General features: G+C 39.3%; 1 pseudogene; it reads right to left on the reverse strand.

Moving 5' to 3' along the window:
• Positions 1 to 8,538: 8,538 nt before the first annotated feature.
• LOC110216565 (RING finger and CHY zinc finger domain-containing protein 1 pseudogene) lies at positions 8,539 to 9,335 on the reverse strand (annotated as a pseudogene).
• Between the last annotated feature and the right edge of the window lie 10,720 nt (positions 9,336 to 20,055).

A 20,055-nucleotide genomic window follows, 5' to 3' on the forward strand; every position in this document is an offset into this window, starting at 1 on the left:
GCGGACCTTTCTCTCCCCTTATAGCAGAAGGGGGCCTGTCACATGGCTCCTCACGTCAGAGCCACCACAGGGAACGCGAAAGAATCCTAGTAGGAACACAGTCCTAATCCAGAGATAGAGTTGATTCGTAGAAAAAGCGAAGTGTTGGGGAAACAAGCAAGAGTTGGGGAGTGGGAGGAGAAGGGACTCATTAGTCATTCCTTTAGAGGGACAGACCCAAATTTGTACATAATCAAGTGATCATAATTAGGATGTGGAAGGTACAGGAAATATTAATCGTCCTTCCTCTGCTAACTTTGGCACCCAATTCCGAATCCAGCAGCAAACCCTAGAATCTACAGTTTGGCTTAACTGAGCTCCTGTCAGAGGTTTCCAGGAGACTCACACCCTCGGAAGACCCACTGCCTCTCAAAAAACGGGCCGGCTGGAAAAGCAACGCAGAGAGTCCTAGCTCCTGCTTTCTAGTCCGCTAGCGATCCTCTCTGCCCAGTCGGATGGGGAAATGTGTTTGCTCATTATTTTATCAGAAATGTGAATCATGATAATAAATATTACTATAAGTTATTATCTGGCAATTACCCTTTTCAATCTCCCCAATCAATTCTCCATAAATGTTTGCATTTCTCAAACAGTTGGTTTTTAAAAAAAATGCCATTTGCCCATAGATTCACTAAAAGGTGTTTCCTTTCAGTTGTCCCAAAGACACTTTATGCCAAAATGCTTCCTAGAAAACTGAACTTTTCCAAGGTTCTAAATATTCTTGAAGACAAAATTGAAAATGCTTGGATAGAAACTTAAGACTTTCTTGATAAACCACAAACACTTCAAAATAGGAGTTTCTAGAAAACAGAGATTCTTCATAAATATACAGGAATTGGAAATCGTGATATTAGAACAAAGACATTTGTATAGTATCTATTTATTGGGCCAAATATGTGATTTCACTTCGGTGGTAAGAGCCTCCTGTCTTCACAGGACTGTGGGCATCTCCATAATTTCTAATCTTAGAGAGTCGAGAACTGAGAGGTTAAGTGACACATCCGTGATCACACTGAATAGGCCTTGGAAGCAAGATTTGAACGCAGATCTAACTCAATTCACTCTTTGAAGCAGTCTTTCCGTTTATCTATCTGTATATAAAGTTTACATATACATATGCACACATCTATATGGATTAAGGAATGGAATCTACGATGGAGAAAATAAAACCTTCGATGACAAATTCTGAAAGTTTATTTTTGGTTTGGGTAAATATACTAAACTCTGTGATAACAGCAGGTGGAGGGAAAGGAAATGTTTTCATCGAATTCAATTTCCCGTTTAATTGCTTTTTCTGTTTCAGTTAGTGAAAATAGTACCTCCTTGTTCTCAGTACCTTTCATTCAGATGTTACCGAATTGATGGATCATTTCTCTTGCTGGAAAAAGCTAAGAATTATTGGACTTTACACTCTTACAATTCCCACTTTCTAAATTTTAAAGATCTGTAATATTATACATGCCATAAGTTTTAAAAGACTCAAAAACTTTAGCTTTCTGTCCTGAAGTTGTCATTTATGAGTTCTGTTTAAAAAAAAAAGAATAAGCTGGTTTTCTTTTCAGAACAGTCATCAAATGTGATCGTGAATTACATTCTGTACAATATACTTTTATTTTCCAAATCAAAATTAAAGATTCAGCATGCTCACAGCTATTTAAATAGTTTCGTGGCTCATCAAATGTACTCTTACTCTTCTCTAAGAATCCTTTTCAAATGAGATTTTTCCCCTCTCAGTAACTAGTTATCGAATGGCTTGTGGTCCCTAACCGGTCATTTTTTGGGGGAAAGAGGGGACGGGAATCTTAGATGTCGTATCCATTTTCTTAATAAAACGATTTTTACTAAATGACTTTTAAATATAGGAACCTGCAAAATAACTAAGATAGTGAACATTAACCTGTACCAACATTTATCAGTTATAATAAGCAAGGACCAAGATGATCTCTTGATATAAATCATGGTATTTCAAGGACTTCCCAGTTTATCACAGAACTTTTCGCTTTTAGATAATCTCGTGATCTCTGAAGCAACCGTGTAATTTTCGTTGGGCTGTCAGTTGAGTTTGCAGACCCTTCAAGATAGAACTGAGAACGGCGACGGAAACGATACCGAACCATCAGTTACGGAAGTTATCAACTAAACAGTATTCGTCTTTCCACAAAAAGAGCCTAATGTGATGAACTTTCCTAAGGGTCAAAATAATCTTCCTTGGAAACATTTCGAAAGGTGGCAACTCATCTTCTGCCGGCGTAGGGAAAAGTGCAGTGATAAGGGGCAAGCAAGGCAGCGGATCAGCTCTAGCCAGGCAATCCAGATAGGTATTGACTGCAATTGAGAGAGGAGGGGCCAGAGGCCTTAAAGGATATTTTGTAGCGCTTTGGAATTCGCTTAGGTTATCCAACTTTCTTTTCTGTCTCCCTAAAGTTATATAGGTGACATCCAGGAGTACCCCAGACCCAGATGATATTTCCCCCCACGGAGGAAAAGCCTCAATCAGTCATTCAATAAGCATTTATTAAGCGCCAACTAAGTGTCAGGCACTGTGCTAAATGTGGAGGAGGGAAGGTTTTTGTGGTCCGCTAGCTCCCGGCGAGTCTGTTCATCCTTTCCTGCCTCTTCTCTGTCTTTCTGATATCCTCAATTTGCTCGAGAGAGATCCGGGAAATTAATTCAACAGGTAAAGATGGAGAAAGCAAAGCTTGGAGCCGGAATGGCGCAGAGAAAGGGAGCTCTCCTCGGATGCAGTAGCCTCCGACCCGGGCTTCTCCACATTCGGCTTGCTCTGCTTCTGGAGAAATGGAAAGTCACAGTGGAAGAAAACGACTCGCAAAGATACCGGGTTGCGCAGCTGTTTTGCCGAACCGCACGCCTTTGAACTTCCTCCGCAGAAGCTGTGAGTAGATGAGGCCTGCCACCTACCGACAGATGGGCTGCAGTGGCCACAAGATTTGAGATGAAGCGGGTCCCCAAAGCTTTGAGCCCCGTACCAAGGTTGTTCTACTGCCTGTCTCGAGCTGATTCTGCCAATCTGGACATCACCTCGATTGTTTTAACGAGACTGTATTTCTTTCGTCACACATCAGTTCCTCTTTGAGTAGGGGTTCATCGATCCCTCGGGTAGCCTGGGGAAGCCTCAGGACCATTGTTTCTAAGTGCATAAAATAAAATACACGTGATTACAAAAGGAAGCCAATAACACTGAAATACAGTTGGCAAAATAAATTTTAAAAAAATTTAAATAACGAATTCATGGAGCGCAGGTTAATACACTCTGTCCTGGAGGAAAGATGTTCCAGGTTTAACGGGACTTCCCCTAGCATGGATCCGTGTATGTATGTTAACAAAAATTGTGGTTTTTTTCTCTTCCCAGAACGCAACACCTGTATTCAGTAAGAGAGATAATCCACGAGATTAGGAGTCGATGGAACTTGGTCTCTAATTTTCTCATTAATTTATTCTATCCCCAAAGATCCTTTACTTAAGTTATTCCTTTGCACTCTGACTTATAGGAGCAGCAGGAAGACTTTTGTTAAAAGGCTCGAAGGAGGGCAGCTAGGTGGCGCGGTGGATGGAACACCGGCCCTGGAGTCAGGAAGACCTGAGCTCAAATGCAACCTCAGACACTTGACACTTACTAGCTGTGTGTCCCTGGGCAAGTCACAACCCAAATTGCCTTCCCCCTACCCCCCCAAAAAAACCACCACCTAATAAAAGGCTCGAAGAATCAGAGTCTGGCTTTCCTACTTCATCCAATCCCAGAAAGGCCCAATCTCCTTGGGAATGCAGGAGGAGTAATCGACCAGACATCAGTTGTAGTTCTGGTGCCTATCACAGTCAAAGGGTGATTCGGCCTCCTTGTTTGTGTCCTTCTGAGAGCTCATATCTTTTAAAAGCACCTCGGTCAGAGTGAGACTTCTCACTTTCTTTAGTAAGGAATAGCAGAGAAAACTTAAGAGCTGTTCTAGCCAAAGATGGGAACCCCTTTCGATGTCTCTCTTTTCTGCATCTTTCTACTTACCTTCCATACCTCTCCCCACTAGGGACCCAGTGCTTTCAAACAGAGTTGGTCCTTCCCTGTCAGTGCTTCATAAAATGAACACACTCTGTCCTCCCTCTCTCTATTAAAAACCTACTTCTCCTCTGTCCCATTCCTCAGTCCTATAAAATGAGTTGGACCATTAACTAGTCTGGAAACTAATTCATATAAAGGCTGATAACAATTATTGCCTTTACCAGGAGTATTTTTGCATTTTAACAGAAAATTTCTGGAATCTTCACATTTTGTCCCAAAGGAATGAACTTCTGATGGTGGATTTTCAGGCACTGAAGCAAGGGGAATGGTAGTTGGGAAGAGATCTTTTAGCTGCCTCCTTAAATCTCACCAGGCCAACCCTGCTAGCACAATTGTTATGCAAATAAGTAACTTGCTGTCTGTGTACGGTTTCAGAAATCTTCCAGGATTTAAGAATGTTCTCAAAGGTCTAACCTTGCATTTCAAAATAGGGAAATTATTTGCATAGATACAGGAATTTTCATGACTACTGATAATTTAGATGGCCCTTTGCCAGGGAGAGAGAACACTATATATAAGCATTGACTGTATGTAAGTTTACATTTTGGGCTTAAATAGATGCTTAACCTTTTATTCATATTAGAATAAACATGCCTGTGCTATAGAAGTCCTCAAGTTCTGCTTGAGTGGAGTATTTATGAACATATACATATTCCTACCTTTCATTTGCTGTAGCTGAAGTTGTTCTGGAAAGGATCCAATCATTTTTAGTACCAGATAGATATTGAAAAGTCTGTGTTGTGTGTGTGTGTGTGTGTGTGAGAGAGAGAGAGAGAGAGAGAGAGAGAGAGAGAGAGAGAAAGAGACAGAGAAAGAAGAAGAAGAAGAAGAAGAAGAAGAAGAAGAAGAAGAAGAAGAAGAAGAAGAAGAAGAAGAAGAAGAAGAAGAAGAAGAAGAAGAAGAAGAAGAAGAAACAGAGAGAGAGAATATTCTTCTGGGAACTCATAGATGAAATCCCAGCTTCTTCATGTGTTCCACAAGTGTTCAGTCATGTCCAACTCTTCATGACTCCATTTGAGGTTTCCTCGGCAAGATACTGGAGTGGTTTGCCGTTTCCTTCTCCAGATCATTTTACAGATGAGGAAACTGAGGCCAACAGGGTTAAGTAATTTGCCCAGGGTCACACAGCCAGTGTCTGAGGCCAGATTTGAACTGAGGAAGGTGAGTCTTCCTAATTCCATCTGCTCTACCATCTTGCTGCCCCCAGTCTTACTCATTTTTCATTCACAATTCATCCAAGACCTGGCTGAGAAGGGAGATAGACTCATACTATTTACTCACCTTGACTCATCTTCTTCCCACTCTCCCTCTCTCCAATTCCTTACTGAGAAAGTAATTCTTTCAGGTGACTTTAATAGGTTTGCAGCATTCAAACTGTAATATGTGAACAAGGCACTTCATTTCTTTTGTTTCTTATAATTAGTAAAAATGAAACAAACTAGTTGCTCTACATAAGATCTATAAATGGACCATAAATGGACTGTAAAATCAAGAGGAAGAACAAGAGATCATTAGAAAACAAAACATAACAAAAATCCTCTTCTTTTATGTTTAACCATAAGACCAAACCTAAAACATATAAACAATTGCTATGCAAGATAGTACAGGGTAGGGGAAAGAGACCTGGATTTGTAGATAGGGGTCATGGGCTTAAATCCTGGCTCTGATACTAACTACCTCTGTGACCTTGGGTAAATCACTTAACCTGTTTAGGTCTCAATTTCCTCACCTCTGAAATAAAGGGATTGGATTGGAAGACCCCTGAGGCCCCTTCCAGCTGAAATGTATATTTCAGATTTACACATAGAAATATTCTGCAGTGTTCTTGCTTGCCTATTGCAGTTCATCAGACCCCTTTGATTTGTAGATAAAGAAACAAAGTTGAGAATTTCAGGACATTATGGATAATCTGCTATGGTTTTTTTTCCTTCAGAATCTGGAAATTACCTTTTTGTTCAAGCTAAGAACAAAGGTAGACCATTTGTCAAAAAACTCTGAATATTTTCCTAGAATCTGAGTCAAAAGAGACCTCAAAGGTTATCTATTCCCAAACATAACGAACAGGAGGAATAATCATTTGAAATTTTCCCTTATACAAGACAAACATCTGCCTCACTACAGCTTATACCCATTGCTTCTTCTACTCATTTGCCCTCTGGGGCAAAGCAAGAGCTCTAATCCTATGTCTACATGACACTGTTATGACAGTAGAGCTACCATGTCCCTGCCTGGTGTGTTCTGACCAGAACAGTAAAGGGATGATCACCTCTTTCACTCTTTCATTTGGGGCACTTTCTTAATGCAGATCAAAATTAAGATATTAACTTTTTGACTGCCTTGGGAGATGTTGATTCACAGTAAGCTTGTACTCCACTAAAACTCTCAAATCTTATTCACATGTAGTAACTATCTAGTTATGTCTTTCCATTCCACACTTGAACAGGTTTTTTTTTTTAACCCCAGTTGAGGACTTTACATTTATCCCTAATAAATTTAATTTTTTAAGATTTCGCCCATTGTTCTCACCTATGAAGTTCTTTTTTGGATCCCAAGCGTCATCCAATATATTGATTATTCCTCTCAGCTTTGTGTCACTTAAAAAAGTAATGGTCATGGCATTTGTTTTTTTTTCCATCCAAGTCACTGATTAAAATGTTGAACAGAATAGGGTCGGTTACCCATTCCTGGGACACTGCTTCCCTCCAGATTTATGGGATCCTTCTTATTGATAGAAAACTGGAGTTAGAAAGGTTAAATGACTTTATTCTGATAGTGACAGAATCAGACAGGAACCCAGGTTTTTTGACTCCAGTCAAGCACTCTTCCCCCTATATCATTGACTTGGGGTGGGGGAGGGGATAAATTTTAATTTAATTCCTAGATATCTGGTCTTCTTATACTTTACTCATCCCTACACACTCTCCAATCCAATGACACTGGCCTTCTTGTTGCTCCTCACACTCAATACTCTATCTCCCAACTCAGAGCATTTTCACTGGCTGCCCTCTCATGGCTGGAACTCACTCCCTCCTCATCTTTATCTCTTGCCTTCCCCAACTTCCTTCAAGTCCCAGCTAAAACCTTTCCATATCACCCTTAATATACCCCAAAAAAATGCCTTCCCTCTGTTTATTAGCATATATTTATCCCATATATATCCTGTTTGTACAGTTGTTTTCATGCTGTCTTCCCCATTAAACTGAGCTCCTGGAGAGCAGCAACTGTTTTGTGCCTTTCTTCATATTCCCAGAAGTTAGCACAATGCCTAGCACACAGTAGGCACTTAATAAATGCTTGTTGACTTGAGTTTGACTCCACATACCTGTACTATCAATAGCCCACATCTCTTCCTCTTGTCTACACTATAGCAGGATGCAAAGAAGAGGGTGGACTTAGAGTCAAAGGACCTGGGTTAAAATCCTACCTCCACTATTTACTCATTCTGTGGCCTTGGTCAAGTCACTACATCTTTATGGGCCTCAGTTTCTTCATCTGTAAAATAAGTGCGGGGGTAACTAGATGATCTCTAAAGCCTCTTCCAGTTCTAGATTTATGATCCTATAAAAATATCAGATTACTACACATTGTTGTTGTTGCTCAATCACATCTGACTCTTTGAGACCCTATATGGGGTTTTCTTGGCAAAGATACTGGAGTGGTTTGCCATTTCCTTCTCCAGTGGATTAAGGCAAAGAGAGGTTAAGTGATTTGCCCAAGGTCACACATATAGTAAGTGTCTGAGGCTGGATTTGAACTCAGGTCTTCTTGACTCCAGACCCAGAACTCTATCCACTGAACCACTTAGCTGCCTTTACTACACTGGGCTCTATGCAATTAAATGGGAAAATCTAAAAGAAAGAGATGATTATTTTAATGTCTTTTATTTTTTCCCAATTACAGTTTTTTTGGACTGACTGTGCCAAGATTTTTTTTTAATCTGATGTTATATCAAAAGACACATTTATAGCATTCAAAAGGGACTGCTTTATAAAATTCTAAATTTATTTGTACAATAAAATAAACCCTAGGCTTACAATACAGCCCTTAAGACAAAGTTTTAATGTTAATCACAGTTCAATTAGAATTATTTCTAGATTTTGGGTACATAGCTTTGCTTAAGAGGAAATGCAATGAAATTATACATTCTAATGAACGTCAGTTTCAAAGCAGAATGTCATCTGAGTCCTAAATAACATAGAAGGAATTTCTACTCCATGGAAGAGCTCCAGTTTTTGCACAATAAAAATTATGACAATTCTGTTTAAGAGCCCAATCACTGAGTCCCTGTAGTGGAAGTTTATGTTGTGACATGACCACAAACATCAGACTAATGTTTATGACAGCACAGCAAGGATACTAAGGAATGTCTTATTTCAGAAACAATGGTGAGTTTTCTGAGACAACCCTATGCAGTCTAGAGAGGCTGGTCAGTGCTGTTCCAGAGGAATTCCACATCTTCCATCTTGGGCAGTATTCTACGACTCACAGCTCTTAGGCTTCATTCCTAATATGTGGAACCGGGCTGTAGAGAGGGCACTGCAATCATTGAAGAGAATTCCACAGTCATATTCTGATTTTCTGTTGGCATTGGAATTTCTGTTGGCATTGGCATTATCCAACTGTCGCCAATAGCGAGTCATTTCTAAAGCAGAGTGCATATATATAATGGACATCTGGAGCTTTCTTTTAACATTTCTTCATAACATGTTCTGTGTAGAAGATGCCCACATGGCAAAACATGAGCAACTACACAGGAGGTATGAATGTCCTCCAAACATATGAAACAATTCTGCCTGGAGACATTCTCTATGCACTTGTGATGCACTTGGAGATTCAAGGATAGGCTTAGCTTACATTTTAAACAGTGAAAAAATTCTTCCTTCCGGCCAGTCCTATGAATTCCACACACTTCTCACAATGGTATTACTTCTTGTCTTTGTCGAATAGGTGGCATATATTGCAATAACATTCTCCAAACACAGTGCTACATTCTTCACAAGTTTGTTGAACATTCTGAACTTCTCCACTCTGCACCATGTGCTTGTTTCACTTTAAAGCTATCCAGGGGATGACTGTTATCATGGCATAAGCGGCAGATGTAAAGTTTACCGCAGCAAAGAGCCTTGAGGAAGCATCTGCGGTCGTAGTGCTCGCAGCCCCGGCGCGCTCGTCCCCGACCATGGCCGCCATCTTCGCCCTCCACCGCCACCTCTGCGGTCGCCATCTCCTCCTCCTCCTTCTCCTCCTCCTCCTCCTCCTCCCCCTCTTTCTCCTCCTCCTCCTCCCGCCCAGCCCCGGATCCTTGTCCGCGCTGGAGCTGGAGCCGGACATGGAGCTGGAGGTGCAGATTAGCCGGGGTCTCACTCGGCCACCTCCGCCTCTGTGGCCCGGCCGCGCACCTGCATCGGGCTGAGGCCCCGATTACATGTTAAAACAATTTTTAAAACATTTGTTTTTGTTTGTTTTAAGCTTTGAGTTCCAAATTGTATTCCTCCCTCCCTTTCTTGCCTACTCCCTTCCTGAGATGGGTAAGCAATCAGATATAGGTTATATAAGTGCAATCATGTAAAACATTTCCATATTAGTAATTTTGTGCAAGAAGATTCGAATAAAAGAAAAAGAATGAAAGAAAGTGAAAAATAGCATGTTTCAGTCTGTATTCAAACAATATCAGTTCTTTCTCTAGAGGCAGATAGTATGCTTCATCGTTAATGGGATTGACTTAGATCATTGTATTGCTAAAAACAGCAAAGTTATTCACAGTTCTTCATGGAACAATATTGCTATTACTGTGTACAACGTTCTCCCTGGTTCTGTTCACTTCACTCTGCATCAGTTTGTGTAAGTCTTTCCAGGTTTTTCTGAAATCAGCCTGCTTGTCATTTCTTATAGCACAACAATATTTCATTACAATTATGTACCACAGTGTGTTTAGCTATCCCCCAACTTATGGGCATCCCTTCAATTTCCAATTCTTAGCCACCACAAAAAACCTGCTATCAATATTTTTGTACAAATAGGTCCTTTCCTCTTTTTTTCCTGATGTCTTTGGGATATAGACCTAGCAGTAGTATTGCTGGATCAAAGGGTATGTATGCAGTTTTATAGCACTTTGGGCATAGTTCTAAATTGCTCTCCAAAATGGTTGGCTCAGTTCACAACTCCACCAACAGTGCATTAATGTCCCAGTTTCCCACATCCCTACCAATATCTATCATTTTCTTTTCTTTTTTGTCATATTAGCCAATCTGAGAGGTGTGAGGTGGTACCTCAGAGTTGTTTTAATTTGCATTTCTCTAATCAATAGTGATTTAGAAGGTGGCAGCTTGGTGGCATAGTGAATAGAGCTCTGGCCTTGGAGTCAGGAGGACCTGAGTTCAAATCCAGCCTCAAACACTTAACACTTACTAGTTGTGTGACACTTAACCCCAATCGCCTCACCAAAAAAGCAAAATAAAAATAGTGATTTAGAGCATTTTTTCATTTGACGATAGCTTTGATTTCTTTGTCTGAAAACTACCTATTCATATCCTTTGACCATTTATCAATTGAGGAATTACTTATATGCTTATAAATTAGACTCAGTTCTCTATATATTTAAGAAATGAGGCCTTTAGGATCATTGTTTTTAAAGAAATATAAAATGCCAAATATCTAAGACCAACTATATTTACATATAATTTCTTGTTATTTGGTCATGCCTGACTCTCCATGGCCCCATTTGGGGGCTTTCCTTGCCAAAGACATTAGAGTAGTTTGCCATTTCCATTTTGCCATTGCCAGATGAGGCAAATAAGGTTAAGTGACTTGCCTAGGGTCACACAGCTAGGAAGTGTCTGAGGCCAGATTTGAATTTAGAAAGATGAGACTTCCTAATTCTAGGCCTAGCACTCTGTCCATTGCATCACCTAGCTGCCCCATATAATTTCTACCAAACTGATAATGAACACTTAATTCTTATACTATATAGACTTTTTTAAACATAGAGAAAGTGGTAGGCTACCCAATTCCTTTCAAGAGGAAAATGTAGTTTTGATTCATAAGGTAGACAAAGGTCGGGATGATAAAGAAAATTGTAGGTGAGTATCTTTAATAAAAGTTTACGCAAAAATATTGACTGAAATATGCACAAACATAAATAGGACATAAAAAAATCCATTATTGCCAAGGAGGATTTATAAATGGAATATTAGATTTCCTTAGTATCAAGAAAGCAATTAAGATAATAAATTATACAAAGAAAAGAAAAACAAAAACTACCCACTTATATCACTAGGTTCAGAGAAAACTTCTGAAGAAAATACAACATCCCTTTTTAAAAACATAAAAAGATACAGGACTATAAATATTTCCTTAATATGATCTTTCAAAAAGTATGTCTTTGAAGCATGAGGTTCATATACAATTCTTTGTATATAATACAATACAATCATGTACAATTCTTGCTAAAAACCAAGGCATTTCACCTTCATTATTTCTATCTGACATAATCTTATGTTGGAGGTACTTGGGGAAATATCTGTACTTTGTTCTGACTAAATTTTCAAAATAAATATTATTTTGCAAAAGCTATCTGGTGTTAAGTGGTTGAATAGAACCGGATCCCTGGCCATCTAGCAAATGGAGGGAAATCAGCTGGGGGATGGGGCTCAAGCTGATGGCAGGAGAAGAAACACCCACCAATCCTTCAGGTTTTGCTGTGTCACTAAATCTTGTATAGGTATTGATATTGAGTTTAACATGAGAAATATGAAGTTTGTACCACTAAAATGTTGGTGCCTAGTTGAAAAATGCTCACATTTTTTTTTTCTTTTGCATTTAAACAGGCCCAGATTGCTTGTTTTATTGTGAGGTCAGCATGCCCTGCAATATCAAAGGGTAAGGTTTGTCGATGTGTCTAGAAATCTCAACAATTTGACTTCATTTGCTATTCTTCTAATTGAGCCTACTCAGTCTTTTGGGTGAGTTTGCAATTCTATTTGGATTACCTTTCAAAGACAGGGATCAATTGGGAGAAATTTGGGGGTGCTCTTTGGGATAGCCCAGAAGAAATCTGGCTGAACTGCTGAGAGGATTGCCTATATGGTAGAGACCCCTAGAGAAATTTTTAAGTGCCCTGTATAGAAAAGAATACAGAAAATTTTGTCCAGACTCTGTTGGATGGCTTCATGTGCTCCATGTCACTAAGGTGCTAGTGAAATTGTTTGAACAAGAGGTGTTTTTTTTTTACAAAAGAATATATTTTTTTCCAAATAACATGAGTCTTATACATAGGTGGGGAACCTATGGCCTCGAGGCCACATGTGGCCTTCTAGATTCTTGGGCACAGCCTTTTGACTGAATCCAAGTTTTACAGCACAAATCCTTTCATTAAGGGGATTTGTTGTGTGAATTTTGGATTCAAAGGCCTGCACTTGAGGACCTAGAGGGCGCCTCAAGGCTGCAGGTTCCTCATCCCTGGTCATATATGCTGATTATAACAACACAATAAATACAAAGATCAACAAAAATAAAAATATATAAAAATTCATCTATAAGATAATGTAATGTAATATTTCTGCATTTGACACTCTCTTCAGTTGAAGACCTGCACACATCCAAAATTCTGAAAAATCATGATTTCAATTCATTTAAATAGTTTATCTTTTCTACATAGATTTCAAACACACATAAAATCTTTAAATGTTTTTTAAAAGTATATTCTCATATTTTGGAGGGCTTGAGATTGCAGAGTCTACTAGTTTATGGGATGTGATAAACATTAAAATTTGTGAAGATTAAGCCAAAACACACTTAATACTCCTAGTCATTTGTAAAGACCTTCAACATAGGCCTGCGTCAAGTGTGGGCCCTATTACCATTTTACAATTTTTTAAAATTAATTTTTATTCTTAACTTTCCAAACATTAAATAAAATAAATATTTCCATATGCAAATTAGAATAGAGAGAATTGTGCATGCAACTGTTTCTATTATGTACAGCTTGGTTGAAATATGAGTTTTTATACAGTGAGGAAATTCTAACCCATTCCCACAAACCTAGCTCACTGTAGGAGCTAGCTAGACCTAGACAAAAAAAAAAGTTAGAATCAGCAAAGACACTATCAATAGGCCCATAAATTTGGCACACTGAATGAAGTTCTGGTCTCATTGGGGAGTGTGAAATCTTCCTTTGTTTATTTCTGGCTTAATTGTGTGTATGTGTGACTCATTACTTATATACACAGTCTAGTTTGATTTAATTCATGTTTGTTATTTTTTGCAACATCCCAGATGCAGTGGAGGTTGGACAACAACAATAATGATTACCATCATATGTCTTTATTAGTAGCAACAAACAGTAATCAGTAATTGTTGCTTCCAACAGATACTGTCACATATCATCATCCTGGCCTGAAATGAATACCCACCTGCAAAATGAACTTGTTACATGATCAAGAATTGCAGTGCTCAAAATGCTACATGCTAGTTTACATTCCTGTTGCTACAAAGCACATCAAAGTACCTAGTGAAGAGTTTCATTAAGGGCTCCCACTGGTTAAAGTTTCCCAAGGCAGGTAGCAAGGCTAGAACTCTGTCCAATGCTCATGCTCCACCTCCCTAAAAGAATATGTATAGTGTAGGGAAGGGGCAGAAGGGAAGGAAGGATTTTCCACAGAGGTCGCTGGCACACATCTGATTTCCTTCTATGGTAGTATGACCTTCTAACTTCGTTGCATACTGTCCTTGCTAGCCTTTCCCTAAATTACCCCTTTCTCTTCCTTCCTATCCCACCATCCACCTCTCCCACATACACTCTATTCAGAAGATCTGCTGTTTATTGATAAGTGACATGGCAAAAACAGCAGCCATGTGAAAAGACAACCAAACTAGGAGTAGATCAAAAGTGATATCGACAGAGTTAGCATGTAAGTACAAATAGGTTTAATCCACCTGATTAAGGAACCAGATTGGATTTGTTTTTTCATTCAATAAATCAGAGGGAAAGTTCCCTCTTCTTCCCTTCTTCTCATCTTACATCACTCAGACATCTTGTCTCATGTAGGAATGGCCCTTCTCCTGACCAAAGCAAACCCCTCTACATGTACCTGTTATTTTTTTAAAGAAAATTAAATTTTATTTTCAGTTCTGAATTCTCTCCTTCCCATTCCCCCCCCATGAGAATCAAGAAAAACAAAACCATTGCAACAATGTATAGTACAGTAAAACAAATTAGACATACCTTTGATCCCATGGCATTCCATCTTTTCCAGCTGGTCCCCTCCCCATTATCGCCCCGACTCTCCCTCTAATCCAGGAGTGGGAAACCTGGGGCCTCTAAGGTCTTTGGGTGCGGCCTTTTGCCTGAGTCCAAATTTTACAGAACAATTTCTTTTATTAAGAGGATTTGTTATTCGCAAAAGATTAGTAATCTTTGACCTTTCTATCCACTGTCTCCCTCCTCGTTCTTTATAAACATGTCCACTTGTCCCCCATCCTTAAAAAACTTTCATTTGATCCTACCTTTCCCACTATTGTCTTTCTTCTTCTTCTTCTTGGTTAAACTCCTCCAGAATCCCTCTACATTAGGTGTCTCCACTTCTTCCTGACAGGATTTGGACAGTTTTGGAGAGAATGCAATTTGTAGTGTAAATTCGAGGATTTGGATCTTTTTGTCAACAAGGTGGGGTGATGTCGTGCTTATGTAGGAAGAGTTTAATGTTATAAAAGGGCATAGAGAGATCTATTGATTAAAACCCACAGAAATGTAAAGAAATACAATTTAGAGGGTGCCCAAAAGAAAGTGGAAATTTGGGAAGTTGTGGCTTTCTAAGAAAAAGGTGAGTCTCTGAGTCAGAAAGCATTCCTTTTAAGCCATCAATGACAACAAGACAGCAACAGCTGAAGGACCACAAAAAAGAAAAAAAAATCTAAGAAAATTGAAGACACAGCAAAGGGGCGGGGCTGAAAAAGCCTCAGTAGTTCAACCAGTCTGCTGATAGAAGGCTTCAGCAGGCTGATTTCTGATTGGTAGGAAAGAAAATTGACTTAATTGGCCCAGAGCTCCAGCCACAGCTATTGCCCTTCGGCGCCACCTACAGGTAAAGAAAGGTGAAGCTTTTTCGTACGCCACCAGAGGCTTGAATAGGAAAAGCTGACAGGGCTTTCTAACTGCTCTGGTAGGTACACTGGTGAGCAGGTGCTATGCGCTGTGAGCTCCGTTCTGATTGGACAATGCAGCATCCCGAGGAGTGAGTCACTGCCTGACTGGTTTGTATGGCCCAGAGATAGTAAGTTTGATCAGCTTTGCATCTTTCTAGCTTAAAGAGAACCACTATTCATAAATTCCCTGTAAAGAGTGATGGCTAACTGATATGTTTGAGTACAGAGGAGAATAGTATTTCCTTAACCAAAGAATTGTGGGGATCAACAGTCCAACAGTGAGCAGAGAAGGAGATTCATGTGGTTCAGAGCTTCCTGAATGAACCAATAACGTTAAAGCCTGCAGCCAAGAGGTGTGAGTAACCCTAAACACATGAGTTTAGGGTAAATCCCTTATTTATTTCTCTGCCATGTTGCTGTAAGTGTGCCCACCATAGCTATTGAGTGTGTTGGTGAAAGTATGTGATCTAGGTTTACATGCATATGTAGTTTATTATGTATTCATTTGTTTTAATATATTAGTAACTTTGGTGATGGTTAAGATCTCAAAGTGTCATGGTGAATTACATGAATGTAAATACTACATACTGTGTGGATGCATTTGTGAATGGCTGGTATGAAGATAGAAGACACATTGAATAGGGATCCAAGAACTAGAGACATGAGTAGGAAAAGTGTACTTCCCCTCCATACGATTACCTCTATGACCCTGAAAAAGTCTGAATTTAATTGTGTGTAGTGGTCTTTCTCTGGGAATTTAGACCCGAGAGTATGACAGCAGGTTGTAGTGAGCAAGCCAAGCCCAGAGAAGTGGGGTCATTTGATGAAGTACACACACACACATTTTCCACTTTATATTGTAGGGGTTATGAATGGCATTTGCCTCCTTAAGTCCGGGGAGGGGGGAGACATGAGAAAGCCTATTGAACCAGTCCCTGATATACTCAGAGGTAGGTAGGTGGTACAGTGAATAGAGCACCAGGTCTGCAATCAGGTAGACCTAAGTTCACTCTGACCTCAGATACTTAACTGTAAACAAGTTACTTAACCTCCATCTTCTTCAGTTTTCTCATCTGTTAAATGGGGCTAATATTAGCACCTACCTCACAAGATTGTTGTGAGGACTATTCATAAATAATTAAGTACAGTGCTTGCCATGCAGTAGACACTTAGTAAATGCTTATTTCCTTTCTTTCTTCCATTCTCTGCATTACGTTGTAGGGACTCATCCTTTGAGATATTGTGGGAGATTTTCACACTGGGAGATTTTCTTAAGGATGCCCTCTGCATTAGCCAGGACCCAGTGGAGTAATTTCTTTATCTAGCAATTTATTGGATGCTTAGTATAGTAGGAATTCATTAGAGAGAAAAGTTTTGAATTAATAACACATTTATTGCTTTGTTCCTCTCTTGCACGTAACATAAACATTCTGGCTCCTGCCAGAACTGCCAGCCCAACACAGCCTGGAGGAAGAACAGATGGATGGTGGCAACGTGATGGGCTATATGCTCTCAACAAAGAGACTTTTTTGAAGGTGAAAAGGGAGGAAAAATGATGACAGCCATGCTGACCTGCCAACCACCAGGGTAGATGGGCTATTCTGGTGTAGATGTCTTTAAGCATTAACCCTTTTCAGGAAAGCTGGAGCTTCAAGGATAAATAAATGGTTCACTCTCAGACACAGGTGGTTGAACTAAACATAGTAATATTAAACAGGTTTTCTGGACTCCAAGTCTAATAAGAATTTAGACCGTATTTCCATATAATCAATTGTATGGCTGCTGAGAGGTAGGATATGGGTATTTGGCTTTACCCTATGTTTCACAGTACTGCCAAGATCATGGTTACAACCTTCCTTGGGTTTCAGTTTCCTCATCTATAAATTGAAGGGCACCATATAATATAATCTTTAATATTCCTCCCAGCTTTAAATCTGTGATCCTATGAACTTGGGATATTCATGACTAGATATTAATTCCCATATTCCTATGGGAAGGGGCATGTTGCTTATTTGGAATTTTCCTGCCTTGGGGATTGGACCTGAGATTAAATGAAATGCACAGTCTATGTTACATGCAAGTAATACTTTTGATAGTAACATCGTTTTAGGTTTTTTGTTTTTGTTTCCATTTTTTTTTTGCTTACTTTTATTAAAGATTTTCTAAAGTAATGATCTTGGCAAGGCAATTCACTAAGACAAAGCTAAAAGGGATAGAAAAAGAGTGGGCTGATAGACAGGGCTTAGAAACCGGTGATCTGATAGGTAGATGAATGAAATAAATACAAATGTTGCTTACTGTGTGCCAAGCTTTGGTGATACAAATGAAAAAAGAAAGATAATTCCTGCTTTCAAGAAGTTCACACTCTAATTGGGGAAAGTGACACATAAAAGTTCACTTGCTAGTGCAACGGAAAGGACCAGAAATCCAAAGTGTTCAGCTACAGGTTAGCAAGATCCTGAGGTCCTGACATGAGTAGATCTAATGAAAGTTAAAAGGGACTCCAGCATGTAGAAGCAAGTCAATGGTAAGGCCTTGAGGACCTTAGAAGGCATTGACAAAGAAGACAATAAGGTCAAGTGGTACACCATCTTATTAGAAGGAATAGAGTTGAACCGTCAGGCAGACCTTAGACATAGACATCAGAACTTGGGGAAGGAAAAGAAAGAGAACGAGCATTTATATAGTACCTGCTATGGTCCAGGCAGTGTGCTTTTACAAATATTATTTCATTTGTTCCTTACAAAAACCCTGAGAGGTAGGTGCTCTTATTATCTGCGTTTTACAGATTAGAAAAATGAAACAAACAGAGACTAAATGACTTGCCCAGGCTCACACAGCTGGTACATGCCTGAGGCAGGATTTGAACTCAGGTCTTCCTAACCCAGACCCAGCATTCTATCTACCATCTCTGGTACCCTGTATCCTAGAATGTGCAGCAATGCAAGTATAAAGAGCAAGAGATGCCCACAGTGCTTCCTCATGGTAGCTGATCACTATATAAATTTATTGGTTTACTTTGTGTGATATTCAATTGTGAATATAGCTTTTCCCCTTATTAATTTGTTTGTTGTTTTCCAGGCCTGTGATTTCATTGGTGCAGTGAACTCTCAGTGAGGAGACTCAATCAATGTAAATCAGCAACTTTCTTCAGTTTATAATCTTAGAAGGTCACTTGGTAGAGCACTGAGACATTAAATGACTTGTCCAGATCCCATAGCCAGTATGTGTCAGTGAAGAGACTTGAACCTGGATCTCCCTGATTTACAGGCTGCCTCTCTTCTCCCACCATACTATACCATACCAAGTCTATCTTTATAATCCCCTCAGTGCCTAGTAGGTGATTTAAATACAGTAGGCCCTGTTGTTAAATGGATGTTGAAAGATGCCGGGGAATGCCTATATCTTTATATATGGCAGTTCTTTTCCAGAGGTCCCATCCCTTTCTCTGTTTATTTTAGGATGAAGGGGTTTTAGAACCAGGGTGTCCCTTGAGATCATCAAGTCCATTTCTCAAATTTTGCAGATGAGGAAACAGGTCGATCGAGATGAAAGGGGTCATATCAGCAAATTAAAATAGATGATCTGAGATTTAAACCTGTGTTCTCTGACTCAAGACTACCGTCCCAGGTAACATTTATGTGTAATTTTCTCCTGACTGGGATGACAGGGTTAGGGTGGGGTGGGGGGACTGATTTCTTCCTCACAATTATTTAGAGCTTGATTTGACCCTTCTGTGTGTCAAGTCTTAGGTTTGATACTGTAAGTCCCATGGTCAAGGCAAGGACCAGTTCAATTAAAATTAAATAATATTATTAAATATCATATATTTAAAAGAAATAGTGAGTTGTACATAACAGTTTTGTGGTTTCATATGCAATCATCTTTTTATTAAACTGTTATGGAAATGTTTATTTTATTCCATAAATTAAAAATAAAATGAATAAAATTTTTGAAAAGAAAAGTGTTTATTAAGTATCTACTGAAAGATGAATACTCTGTTAGTTAGGTACTAAGGATGGAAAGAAAAAAACAAATAGACCCTGCCCTCAGGACAACTGACATTTTAAGGAGAGGGGATGGCAATATGTACACAAATAAATGAACACTATATACATGGCAAATAAAATTAATGGAGGAAGGGGTTGACATTAATAAGTGGGGGTACCTGGGAAGGCCTGTTGTAGGAGGTAGCACTTGAGCTGAGGCTTGAAGGGAACTACTTTCCAAGAGGTAAAGCTGAGGAGAGAGGAATTATTCCAGACATGAGACAAAAGCACAGAAATGAGAGATTAAATATCCTGTATGAGGAATAGCAAATAAGCCAGTTTTGATGGAATGTAGAATACATGAAAAATAATATGAACTCAATCTGGAAATATAGGTTGGTGGCATATTGTAAAATGTTTTAGAAGTCAAACAGAAGTTTGCATCTTATCTTAGAGGCAGTAGTGAACCACAAAACTTCATGAGGACAGTGACATGGGCAGACCTGTACTTTAGGAATATCAGTTTGGAAATTTTAAAGAGGGAGATACGGAGAGGAGAGAAATTGGAAACAGGAAGATCCATTAGAAAGCTACTAGTATAGGTGAGAGGTTATGCTGACATGAATTTGGGAAGGATGTGAGAGCTAATATGGAAGGAAAATCCATAACACTTGACAAATGGCTAAATGTGAGCTGTGGAGTGAAGGGTAGAAGACAGCATTGAGTCTGTGTACCTGGGTAACTGAAAGGATGTTGATGTCCTTAAGAGAAAGAGGGGAGTTAAGAGGAAGAATAGGTTTAGGTAATCAGGGT

This window comes from Phascolarctos cinereus, unplaced genomic scaffold, assembly GCF_003287225.1.
Source record: "Phascolarctos cinereus isolate Bilbo 61053 unplaced genomic scaffold, phaCin_HiC Scaffold_4;HRSCAF=312, whole genome shotgun sequence".
Classification (NCBI taxonomy): Eukaryota; Metazoa; Chordata; class Mammalia; order Diprotodontia; family Phascolarctidae; genus Phascolarctos; species Phascolarctos cinereus.